A 13,888-nucleotide genomic window follows, 5' to 3' on the forward strand; every position below is an offset into this window, starting at 1 on the left:
GCAGATAGCCATAAAAACATCTGTGCACGTAAATGCACAATATCTAATTTAATAAACAAAAATAGAGAGGTCAACATCTTTAGTTAAAATGTAACTGAACTTATGCTAAAACAAGTTCTAGGTAAAAATATCAAAGAAACAGATGAAAAAGAATAAAACCAGATGATATTTTTGGGTTTCTCATGTTACACAATGAATCCCTACCTTATTTTGTCTAAACAGCTTTTTTATTTTCTGTATAAAGCTTTGCTGAACAGATGATCATTACTGGAATTATTTAAATTGTTCAGTATATACAGGGCAACTCAAAAAAGAATGAAACATTTTAAAAATGTATTACTTAACAAATATGTGCAATATGTACATTGTTATACACCAAACTGTACAGTTATCTTTAAGTTTTGTAAAGATATGAAATGAAGGAATGCATCACTGATGCTGTGTCAACCATCATTCAAAGAGACTGGGATGAATCAGACTACAGGACACGTGTAGTGTGACCCAAGTGGCACATATTGAGCCTTTGTGAGAGCCTCTTCAGAAATTGGTTTGGGCTACATGTTCATATGACGCTTAATTACAGACTAATACATTTTTGAAAGGGTCAAGCTCTTTTTAAACCACCTTACATTCCAACTCTATGTTTATTAATGCACAAGCATAATTTTACTGCATGCACTCTTCAACAACATTTGAAAAATCCACTCCTGTTCTATGCTTTGCCTCTTCATCTGAAGAATAAAAAATTGTGTTGATCAACAGTTGGTGTTTATTGCACACCTGTTACAATATGACCTCCTCATGAAGGCAAAAAGTTAAATAGGGCTTGATATGATCAGCTGGTAAAGTCTACATTAGATTGGTGGTTATCCATGCTCTTCAAAGCCCTGTTCATCCATTTTGATTGAACTGATACATTTTTATATTTTTCAGCATAAGGAGCGCTTCATGGAGTAATCTTTTATTACACTACTCCCGAGATGCCCATCCTCCACTGAACAGAGAATGCCTCCTTATCTCCAGCTAAGCAGAAGAAATGGGTTTGTCCTCTGACAGCAATGTCTGCTTTCATTTCAATGAGTGCTTAAAAGCTTTTTATTTATGGAGGTACTGAGTTTGCCAAGGTCACAGGAAAGCTACAGCCAATGTAGGAATCTATGTAAGGTCCATAACCTTTGCAACAATAGGATTTCTGTCAGTTGGATGCACCTCTAAAAGATGAAATAATGTGAACATTAAGTATCTGTAATTACTGTATGTTTCTTTCTAGTATGATATATAGCAATCTGGCATCTGCCACGCTGAGTGCCTTCACTACAATGAAGAAATTTTCTTACTAAATCTACTGCATTTTTTTTGAGCTAGATAAAAGCATCAGCACTATGCAATGTTCTCATAAATGAATCCAAAAATGCAATGATTTGCAATAATTGCATACTTGTACTCATTACATCCTCTAAACACAGAGTGTCATTTCTTGAATCTTAATTTGAAAAGTTGAAAGGATGAACAAGTTACCTTACAACACCCTTACGAAATATACCTTCAGTGGTAAACATATGAAAAAGTTATTTAGCCATTTAGGGAAACATTCTTAGAAGATGCATAGACTGCAAATGTAAATAAAAAGCTGTGATTTATTTTTGGAGGTGTGATGGTCAGCTTGTGGTTGTGTCTAGTCTTAAGGAAAAGTATACTTCTAATGAGCAAAATGTCTTCAGTTACAGTGGGTGACAAATCAACTTTATTCTTTTTTCAAAACTGTGAATTCAGCTATAGTGTCTTGTTTTGATGTTGCCAAGAGGGTGGTTGGGGCATAGCGGTTAGCCTGTGTTTGAGTATTCCAGATACTCTCTGTATGGAATTTCCATATTTTGCGCATGTATATATGAGTTTTTGTTTCCCCCTAAAACACATAAGGGTGACTCGTTGATTATTCTGAATTAGCCCGATGTGACTGTATGTGTGTGCCCAGATTTTCTGTGTGCTTCAAGAACTTCCTTGACTACTTTGCTCCTGCTTCATACAGAAACTGGCAAGATTGTAAGGTGCCAGAAGAAAGACTGAAGGGTAAGTCCACCTAACATTTACTAAAGAAATATAACTAAACACAACCATCTCTGGTTAAGCTCCTTGGTTAAGACCTTTAAAGACGAACTAGGCTGAGTTCTATGGGAGATACAGGCCCACTCTAAGTAGACATTAAGTTGAAACCTTTAAGTGTATGGGAGATGATTATTACTAGGCTAACTAGGATGAAACCATATTGCTGAGCTGTGGTTATGAAAGAGCTGCTGAACATTGGGTGCTTATAGGTTTATACAGTTATCGCTGTCACTTGTACATAGTGTGCTAATCAATGTGCGATATGTTACTAGTGATATCTTGAAAAAATTTAATTTCATATCTCTATTTTAATCCTTATATGCCACTGTTGAGGGGCTTGTTTTATTTTGGACGTGTTGTGTCTCTAGGTATGTCAGAGTACTGGGATTTTCTGAAGTGTGGTCTTGCCTCACGTGGGGATGCAAAATGGGGAGGAGGGTGACTAAGGGGGAGAGAAAGAGAGCAAGCTATTTCTAATCTATCCATTTAATCCTCATAATTATAAATGCCAACGCAACAATAGGCTTCATGGTAATAATTCCTAGGAAAATTGGAAATTAAGGTCAAAGCTGTCTTATCTTAAATTAAGACTACAAAATGACAGCAAAAGTTCAGAAGCAATGTCTCCATGACCAAGCAGTTAACTTTGTGAGCTGGAATGTTAAAGATCTCAATCACGAATTAAAGAAAAAGAGAATATTCTCTCACCTAACATGTCTAAATGCCAAGATAGTATTTTTACAAGAGACCCACTTATTAAGCAAGGATCAGTTTCGGCTGCAAAGAGACTGGACTGGCCAAATATTCCATTCCAGCTTTACAAAGAAAACTAGAAGTTTGGGAATTCTTATAGATAGAACAGTCTCATTTATAGTATCAGCAGATGTGTAGGTGCCAGTCATAAAATTAGAATATCATGACAATGTTGAATTATTTCAGTAATTCCATTTAAAAAGTGAAACTTGTAATTTAGATTCATTCATTACACACAGACTGATGTATTTCAAATGTTTATTTCTTTTAATTTTGATGATTATAACTGACAACTAATGAAAGTCCCAAATTCAGTATCTCGGAAAATTAGAATATCAATTAAGACCAATGCAAAAAAAGGATTTTTAGAAATGTTGGCCAACTGAAAGGTATGAACATGAAAAGTATGAGCATGTACAGCACTCAATATTTAGTTGGGGCTCCTTTGGCCTGGATTACTGCAGCAGTGCTGCGTGGCATGGAGTCGATCAGTCTGTGGCACTGCTCAGGTGTTATGAGAGCTCATGTTGCTCTGAGAGTGGCCTTCAGCTCTTCTGAATTGTTGGGTCTGGCGTATTGCATCTTCCTTTTCACAATACCCCATAGATTTTCTATGGGGTTAAGGTCAGGCGAGTTTGCTGGCCAATCAAGAACAGGGATAGCATGGTCCTTAAACCAGGTACTGGTAGTTTTGGCACTTTGTGCAGGTGCCAGGTCCTGTTGGAAAATGAAATCTGCATTTCCATAAAGTTTGTCAGCAGCAGGAAGCATGAAGTGCTCTAAAACTTCCTGGTAGATGGCTGTGTTGACCTTGGACCTCAGAAAACACAATGGACCAACACCAGCAGATGACATGGCACCCCAAACCATCATTGACTGTGGAAACTTTACACTGGACCTCAAGCAACGTGGATTCTGTGCCTCTCCTCTCTTCCTCCAGACTCTGGGACCTTGATTTCCAAAAAGGAAATGCAAAATTTCCTTTCATCAGAGAACATAACTTTGGACCAATCAGCAGCAGTCCAGGCGAGACACTTCTGACGCTGTCTCTTGTTCAAGAGTGGCTTGACACAAGGAATGCGACAGCTGACAGCTTGCATACGTCTGTGTGTGGTGGTTCTTGAAGCACTGACTCCAGCTGCAGTCCACTCTTTGTGAATCTCCCCCACAGTTTTGAATGGGTTTTGTTTCACAATCCTCTCCAGGGTGCGGTTATCCCTATTGCTTGTACACTTTTTTCTACCACATCTTGTCCTTCCCTTCGCCTCTCTATTAATGTGCTTGGACACAGAGCCAGCCTCTTTAGCAATGACCTTTTGTGTCTTGCCCTCCTTGTGCAAGATGTCAATGGTCGTCTTTTGGACAACTGTCAAGTCAGCAGTCTTCCCTATGATTGTGTAGCCTACAGAACTAGACTGAGAGACCATTTAAAGGCTTTTGTAGGTGTTTTGAGTTAATTAGCTGATTAGAATGTGGCACAAGGTGTCTTCAATATTGAACCTTTTCACAATATTCTAATTTTCTGAGATACTGAATTTGGGACTTTCATTAGTTGTCAGTTATAATCATCAAAATTTAAAGAAATAAACATTTGAAATACATCAGTCTGTGTGTAATGAATGAATCTAATATACAAGTTTCACTTTTTGAAAGGAATTACTGAAATAAATCAACTTTGTCATGATATTATAATTTTATGACCGGCACCTGTATCATCTGATCCTGAAGGGACATATGTGATCGTCATGGTAATTTATTTAATTGTAAAGTGATCTTGATAAATATCTATGCACCAAATGTGGATGATAGGGATTTCATCCAAAATGTATTTGCATCCTTTCCCAATGTGAACACTCATAAAATTATAATATACATAACACACTTTAATTGTGTTTTAAAGCCAGACATAGATAGGTCTCGTGCCACGGTTGGGGTTTGATTTGTTTCAAACCTAGTTATGTAAAACTTGACTTGCTTGTATGGAATGCTATTTGATTTTAATAAATTCAATAAAATAAAAGTGACATCATCATTTTGAAAAGGTAGAATAGCTACCACCACTTACACTACTGAGCCTCAGAATGGGCAATGAAATAGAAATACCATTTATAGACAGTACATTCCTTTTTCTCTACATTTTTATCATTGTAGAAGTACTAGCAATATAAAGTACAATAAAATTAGATAGTCAAGCTGAGGAAGTAGTTTAGGGAGAAAATTTCCTTCAAACTATAATAACACATGCAATGTAACTAATCTCATGGTGTGTAAATGTGAAGATTATGGTGTTATCACAGACTTTTGCTGGCATTCCCTTGACAAACAGAAATGCTGTTACCTGCTGACAACTCTCTGCATAATGAAAACATTTCAGCTGAAGAACTTTAATGCTCTCACAATTGCAATAGTGCAAACTGAATACTATGCATAAGATTAGAAAGAATTTTCACACATAACTTTTTAACTAGGCCCATTGTAATAATTCTGGAAAAGACACAAGACCATCTGTAAAAACAAAATACAATTAGCTGTGGAAGAGGGCAGAAAGGCCTTTTTAAAGATACACAGCACATGTTTCAGACCTCGTAGCACAGAAGACTTGCGACTGGACCATTACTTGGAACAATCCACAGGTGTCAGCCAAGAAAATCTGCCCAGAATTCCATATGAGGCCAGTCAATTCCTCTCGATTTTAAAGCTGTAATCTCCAGTTTAATTGTCTTTCCAATCCCATTAACGGCCATGACACCATCTTAGTAATTAATGCATAATTACTCAATAATTAAAGTCTAATGTGGTAATGTTTTAAACAATTTGCTGCCGTACATCTTGTTGCAAGTTGTTAATGCGCTACAGTGATTTATTCTGGTGCATTACAGTGTGAGACTTTCAATGTTATTATTAAAAGATAGAGGTGGAAGTCATAACAGTAGATAAAAATCTTGCAGTAATTATTATGACATCTGTCTGACTGACTGGCTGCTTGCATAAGTACAAAAGCTGTGCTGTATGCTAAACATCTTCAACTTGGGAAGGTGGCTTATCCTTTTGAATCATACAGTACAGCCTAATTTTAATTATACAAGTTCAGTTTCTTGTTTTGAAACCCACTGGATCAAAATACCTAGCAGCATATCTATATAAAATTAGTTTGGTTTTTGGGGACGCTGTGCTGTAAAAAATGATGCAGTCCTTCGGATGAGACGTAAAACTGAGGTCCTGATTCTTTGTGGTTAGAAAAGATCCCTGCTCTTCCTTTGTAAAGAGTAGGGTGTATCCCGATTGCCAACCATCCTTCTGTCTTCCTAACAATTTCCCTGTCTCTAATTGGCTATCTCTCTCAACACTTCACGACCCTAACAGCTAATGTGTGGTGAGTGTTCTGCGGCAAAAATGCCCGCAATTGCATCATCCAGTGGATGCTACAAATTACTGGTGGTTGACGTGGTTCCCCATTCACTGAAGTGCTTTCAGTAGTGAGAAAAGAACTATACAAATGTAAAGAATTATTATTATCATTACATTGCTATTTCCTCATGAGTTATCCAGACATTTAAATTGGCATATTGGTCACTGATATGAAAAACAAAGTGTTTCCCATTAACAGCACAAACCAAAGCTAGTCAAAAACACTGAGATATTTCAAGCCTATATTTCCCTTTCAATTGAAAGTATGGTGGATGAATTTTACGATAAAGGAAATGACCAATGCAGTCAGTTTCATTATTTACTGTAAAATGGAATGAACATTTTGCTAGCCAGCCCCATGTCTAATATCCGAAAAGGAAGAAACAGCCCTACATTCATCTTTGTTAAATATGGACTACTATCAACATAGATTGTGGGAAATAAATGTGTACCAGCCTAAGCAAAAAGTTTACTTCTTTATTGCAGGCAGGACCATATACTGTACAGTATATTTTGAGCATTCATTTGTGGAGAATTATCCACAGATACTGCAAGAATTTCACAATCAGTGATCTCAGATGGAACATCTTCAGCAATTTTTATTTTACTAGCAAAACCAGTGTAGTGTGTATGTGTTTTTTTAACAAATGTTTAACCCTGATTCTAAAAGCTTTGCATATTGTGAAGTAATTGATTTTTTTTTTCATTTTATGTGTTTAATTTCCAGACAACTCCAAAACATAATAATAATTACAGTGCATAATTGTCTTTCAGTCTGTAGGCATAATTAGCTTGTCATTTTATGATTATAGCTTCAGTAAGTGTTTTTGTTGTCATAAAAACATGCATTGTTTGAGTATTAGTACTTTATAGTCCAAAATAAATAAATAACTGGAAAGCATAATATTTAAAATGAACATAAATAGCATTTTAACACTATTCTGAGTTTATACATTTTATACTCATCATATAAATATGGATGATAGATATTAATGGTGCCATATACTACATAAATAGATAGATAGATAGATAGATAGATAGATAGATAGATAGATAGATAGATAGATAGATAGATAGATAGGAGACATTAAATTAAATAAAATTACTTGGACAGTACCACAAGGAAAGACTAATTTTCTTTAAAAAATATTTTTTAATGTTTCTTCTCAAATTCAAAGGAACAAAAATCCTAAATAAATTGCGCTACATTCTACTCTGTTGAGAATGGTAAAACATTCTGTATCTATAAACTTTGGTGAGGTGTTTTAGGATGTTGTTTTGGATGGTTGTAAACTACAAATAAGGATGAACTTCAAATGAATCATCCAGTAATAAATAAAAACTTATAGCTGACACAAGGTTTAGGCATAATAAATACTAGTAACAATGTTACATAAGTGAGATTTGTCAAAAAAATAGAAGTAACGAAAAACATTTTTTTCCAATGAAAGACTAACACATGTAGTTTAGGCAGCTGTAGACAAGTAAAGCAATTAAAATTTCATTTTTTTTTAAAATCCAGTTTTTCAAGAGTGTATCCAACACAGTTTAAAATGCCTGCTATTCGCTATGCCACTAAAATGGGAGATTTTATTCACAATTTTCTGTGTAAATGACAAGCAAAACCAGGAAAGCTGCTTATTCGTTCTGCCACAATAAACCCCAAGAACCATTTTACATTTCTCAGAAGGTTGCATAATTGCACAAATTGAATAAATAGCTCAAGTAAAGCAACAAATCAACTACGGAAAGATTAAAAAGTTGATCACAAGAAAATTAAACAGCACTGAACCTTGTAGACAAACATTTCAACAATGTTTAACACAAAATACAAAGCATTGGAAGTGTAATAGCTGAACGGTGCAATAAAAATGTATTTCACAAACAATGACTCTGGAGAAAAGGCGGACACAGGGCGAGCACAGATGCTCTAAATCATAACAGGAGTAGAAATGTTTGAATCAGTTTTTTTATGAGTGGCTTTAAAAGAAAAGCCAAGTGTGGTATACATGACAAATGAAACCAAGCTAATTGTAATTCTTGGGGTTATATATTTAAAATTAACTACAATACTACTTCCAACCAATGAGATTCTACAAAAAATAATGATTACCTGAAAGCAGATGTCCTCTAGATTAACAGAGCCACTGAATTTTCACATTCTCATTACAAGCTTGATTTAGTTTCTCCAAAAAATAATAAGTAAATTAAACAAAGGTTTGGTTGTTTTTAATGCATTCAGATGCAATAACTTTAAATATGTGTGGGATTTCCAGCTAGCACAAATGGAAAAGAACATACTTATAGGTTTACAATCAAGCCAGACTAGTCCTTCTATTTGTATGTAACCAGTTAATGTGTTTGATGTTTAAATTAGTAATGAGTTTAGTATTTTGGGATTCACATCATGTATCTGAAGAGTCCAGCATTTGTTATCCTGATCTAATCTGTCATCTCTAGTATGAGATCATTTGGTTTCATACTCCTTAATGCATACAGTATGTGTATACAGTATGAACATGTATATAATATATACGATACATAATGTGATAAATTTGTGTGCATGGGTTCCTCTATCCCTGAACAGGCTAAGTGGGTCAAAGGTTGGATAGCCATAAATGAATATTATACATGTATAGTACTGTGATGCCCATAGCCTTGGCATCACCTGTACTCAGAACGTTAATAGTCATGAAACCAAGAATGGACTAGTGCAATAATGACGAACAAACAAGCAGGGATGCTGCAAAAGTGCTTAGTGCAGTTTATTACAGACAGATATGTCCAAATAAATAACGCAGCGCAGTTCCACAAATAAATAATCCATATATACTCCAATGAAAACAGGTATTCAGCTGTAAGATCAGACAATAAATAATCAAAACCAGAGTTAAAATTAAGTCTAAAACCAAAAAGATAAAATTGGGTTACTTTTCTGTTCACTAAGCCTCAGTGCTTTTCTTTCCTGTCTCTTCACGGCTTCACAAGGCTTCACGAATCCCAGCCACCTCAGCCTGCCACCACTGAGATACCCTATCCTGGCTCAGTTATCCCACCACCATCCTTTTGCATTCGTAAAATGGCCCTCGAAGACCTTTGGCCACACCTGCTCCCTCTTGGCACCTGCTGGACCACTTCCCAACCATCATGTCTTCTGTCTGCTGCATTGCTTCACTCTCCCAATATTTACTCCTTGTTCTTTCCACAAACTTGATTTCTCTCATTCTTTCTCTGTTTTTTTCCTTCTTAAACTTTTTTCTTTGCCGTACACACTCTTTATATATTTTCTAGGTGCAGGTGTTTCTCTTAACAATCTGCAGTGTCAGTGAGGAGTATCTAAGCCAATCATGCATGCACATTAACAGGCAATCTGCTAAGTTCCTCAATGAACACCCAGTGTCAGCACAGCTTTCATATGGCATGGTGGTTTTGGTCCCCCAGCACATACAGTAAGAGGGTAGTCATGGAATGGTTATATGTAAAAGATGTAAGGCCAAGGAAAACACATCTGTTATTGGCAATGCCTTCAGACTTCTAGAGAGCACATGGTCACAGAAGGGAAAGTGTGGGACCTTGTTTACCCTTTGTCAATGCAGGCAACTGAGATGCCGCCTTGGAGACCTTTAGTTCATCCTGGTAGGCACGCTGAACATCTTGTCTCTCCAGCATGATGATCACCTTCCTGTGCTGTCGGAGGAGCTTTGTAAACTCTGCATTTCAGTGGCAGCACTATCTGGTGTGCAGTCTTGGGACTGTTTAAATCTCTGTGGGTAGGAACACCTTTTATTGGTCTGTTAACTCTGATGGCTGTCATGCGCAGGGAGTAGCTGTTACTATGGTGGGTTGGCTCCTCCCAATGGTGATAGATGTAACTCTTTTCAACGAGTGTATTAACTCGGGTTAGGGCACTCTCTGGGTGCCTTGTCTGTTGTCTCAGCGTATGCTCCAAATGTGGTGAGTGATGTCTTGGTGATGGAGACTGTTTGCAACTTGTTGGTTGATAGGTGTCCACAAGGTGACACTCCTCTGGTCAAGGGTGACTTCACTAGGATCACTGGCACTGACAGGGCTGGCTATGAGAACTGTGTCGGTCCCCATGGGTCTGGAGACCATGGTGAAAGTGGCTCCATGTTTCTTTACTTTGCAAAAGGTCAGGGTCTGTGGATTGCTGGATCCTGGTTCCAGCACCCTGAGGTGCACTGTTGGACTTGGTACTCAAATACTGGTAGTGCAGGGAAGGAGATTGATCACACATTTGCTGGCAGACACTGGTGGTTCCTGTAGAACTGCAGGGTCTAAAGAAGTGGCCAGTTTGTGAATTCGGACCACAAGCTTGTTGTTGCTACTTTGAAGATCCAGCTTAGGTCCAGTAATACACCACCTACCAGGAGAATGAGGCTGGACCTGGCCAGACTCCAAGATCAGGCTGTTTCTAATGAGTTTGCATGCATTTTGTGTGAGGAACTTGCAGACTTGGGTGTGACTGCTGATCCTAAAGTGATGTAGAAGACCCTGAAGGATGCTGAGTATTGTATTGGTGTTGCTGGTGTTCCCAGAAGGATGTGTTTCATCTTGCAGGACACCCTGGATATTATCGAGGGGAGTCATAGCGCACGGCTTGATAGCAACTCCGTTCTGTACCAGGAACTGAGAAAGATGGCTGCGAAAGCTCTGAGGGCAGATAAGGAGGCGTTTGTTAGAGTAATTTGTGATCAAGTGACACACCATCTATGGTCTAGTGACCCACATCCTGCTTACAGAAGAATCAAATCATTACACAAATCTGAATCTTTTGATCAAAGAGTTGCAGTCAGGGAAGGTGATGGAACAGGTCTTACAGATGATGCTGCAATTATGACCCACTGGGCTGGCTACTTTGGGCAGCTGTTTAAAACTGATTCTCTTGACAGAATGTTGGACATTTATGGGTCCACGCTTTTTGAGGCTGATCCTCCAATTAACTGTGAGCTACCCAATTTCACCGAGATTGCACAGGGTAGGAAAGGCTGCAAGAATCTGTGGTATCTGGGGTGACCTTCTTGAAGCTGGTGGTAAGGCTGTCCTAATTGCATTGTGAGCAATATTTGCTGCCATTTGGGAGATGGGCATCATCCCGACAAAATAGGAAACAGGACTTGTCATCCCTATCTGGAAAGGGAAGGATGATTGCCTGGATTGTGGCAACTACAGGGGGTTAACACAGCTCTGAGTGCTGGGTAATGTCCTTGCTAGGGTCATCCTCAATAGGATCCATGATAACTTGCTCACCTACTAGAGCAGTTTGGTTTTATGACTTAGAAGTCTACCATCAACTGCATCCTGGCAATGAGAGTTCTCATGGAGCACAAATGAGATATATCGGCAGAGTTTCTTTGCATGCTTTTATCGATTTTCATAAAGTGTTCGACTCAGTTGATTGAGCTGCCCTGTGGGACATCCTGAGACTTTGTAGTATCCCCTCAAAGTTGCTGGATATCATTACCAGCCTGTACAGTGTTACTGTGAGTGCTGTGCAGAGTGGAGGTAGAACCTTTGCATTTTTTCCAGTTGATTCTGGAGATTGTCAAGGGTGTGATCTTACTCCTACTCTGTTCAATACTTCCATGGACTGGTTAGGCAGGGTTTTGAGGTCCAGGGGCTGTGGGGCGTCTGTTGGTGAAGAAAGATTGACTGATCCTGACTTTGCCGACGATGCTGTGATGTTCTCAGAATCAATGGGTGCTCTGATTGGGGCTCTTGCGAGACTCAGTGAGGGGTCTGAGTGTCTGGGCTTGTGAGTGTCCCAGATAAAACGCCTTTAGTGACGTTTTTGGCACAGCCATCAGGAGTGTGTCTGTCTACAGAGAAAATGTTAACCTCAACAAGAAGTTTACTTACCTTGCCAGCAACATTTACGTCTCTGGTGACTCCTCCGATGAAGTCAGTAGATGGGGAGGGGTTATAAAGGTCGTTGGAAAGGGGTTTGTGGCTGTCCAAATATCTATGCAGAAAGTCTTTAGAGTCCTGGTGCTTCCTGTTTTGCTATATGGTTAAGAGACATGGACATTATCCAGTGACCTGAGATGAAGACTGGACTCTTTTGTTACGGTGTCTCTTCAGAGGATTCTTGGGTAACATTGGTTTGACTTGGTGTCATGCGAGTCACAAATGAGGCATAGTACATGCATTGTGAGGGAGTGTCAGTAACGGCATTACAGCCATGTGGGTTGATTCCCAAGGTGTGATCTGGCTCACAGGATCCTCATTGATGAGGACCTAAGCACCTGGATAAGGCCAAGGGGCGTAACACCTGGCTACAGCAGATAGATTGTCATTTCCGGGAGGTGGGACTGAATCGCGTGTCTGCCTGGGGGTTTGTTAATCAGAATTGAGCTGTTTCATCATATGGTCGGTGTAGCAATGCACTGTACCAGTACTTGCTCCCTGACATGACCTGACCTAACCTGACCAGACTAATATTTGATTGAAGGTGGTTGGGTGGGTTATTATTTGGGTTTAGGGAAAATTATAAACACCACTGGTAATGTGCACCGATACACTAAAATACATTGCCAATCCTCTAGCTACATATTGGAAGAGGTGCTGGTATTGCGTACCAGTGAGGACCGGCCCACTTCAAGCTTTGGGAGAAGTAAATACTTGGAGGAAGTGGAGAAGTTACTACACTGGGCAAGTGAGAAAAGCATTTTACGTAGGCCTTAATCAGTTATTGCAGTTTTCTTACATTGCATTTTGTTCACTCCCCTTATTTATTCCTCCCTTTAAATAAAAACATGTATTTGAATACTTTGGCCTCCTTGTTCTGTATTGAGAGGATATTATGAGTGCATTCTCTGTTTTTTACAGTATCTTTAGTATTTATTTAGGAAGTATTTTATCACACAGATTGAATTATCAGTATTAATCATTAATTTAAAATTAGTCTATACAGTTTAGTTGTAGTACTCATGTTCTGTCACTTTGTGGCTGAACTTTAAATAAGATCAGCAGTTGGCTTCACAGTAATTCAGGGCAGGGTGAGGTTCAGTTGCAGCCTTGAAAGTGAGGTTTGGCATGTTTTTGTAGTTTGCTTACATGGGCAGTGTGGAGTGCGATTCAGTATGTTTTTTGGGAACTTTGTGCTGTGTAGTTCTTTTCTGTGGTATCTTGAGTTTGAAAACAGGTAGGCATGTTATTATTTTGAGTTGGGTTTGGTTTGTTTTTTAAAGAGGATTCTGGCTTTTGTTTTCCTAGAAAGGCAGTGTGTGGATAAGAACCTAAAGGTGGTGTTCTTGGCTTTATGGATATTTGAGCAGTAAGTGATACTTATCCATCCATCCATTATCCACCGCTTATCTGAGGTCGGGTCGTGGGGGCAGCAGCCTAAGCAGGGAAGCCCAGACCTCCCTCTCCCCGACCCCTCCTCTGGGAGGGCCCTGAGGCGTTACAAGGCCAGCTGGGAGGTAGAATCCCTCCAGCGTGTCCTGTCCCAGTGAGACATGCCCGGAACACCCCCCCAGGGAGGCGTCCAGGGGGCATCCTAACAAGATGCCTGAACCACCTCAACCTCTCAATGCGGAGGAGCAGCGACTCTACTCTAAGTCTCTCCCGGATAACTGAACTCCTCACGCTATCTCTAAGG

The 13,888-nt window shown here is 38.9% G+C and overlaps 1 protein-coding gene across 8 annotated transcripts in view; it reads right to left on the reverse strand.

Moving 5' to 3' along the window:
• The window catches only part of LOC120539266 (neurexin-2-like), a 2,018,463-nt gene that overhangs the window by 1,508,894 nt on the left and 495,681 nt on the right, over positions 1-13,888 (reverse strand). The window lies entirely within an intron of this gene.

This window comes from Polypterus senegalus, chromosome 11 (genome assembly GCF_016835505.1).
Source record: "Polypterus senegalus isolate Bchr_013 chromosome 11, ASM1683550v1, whole genome shotgun sequence".
NCBI lineage: Eukaryota > Metazoa > Chordata > Cladistia > Polypteriformes > Polypteridae > Polypterus > Polypterus senegalus.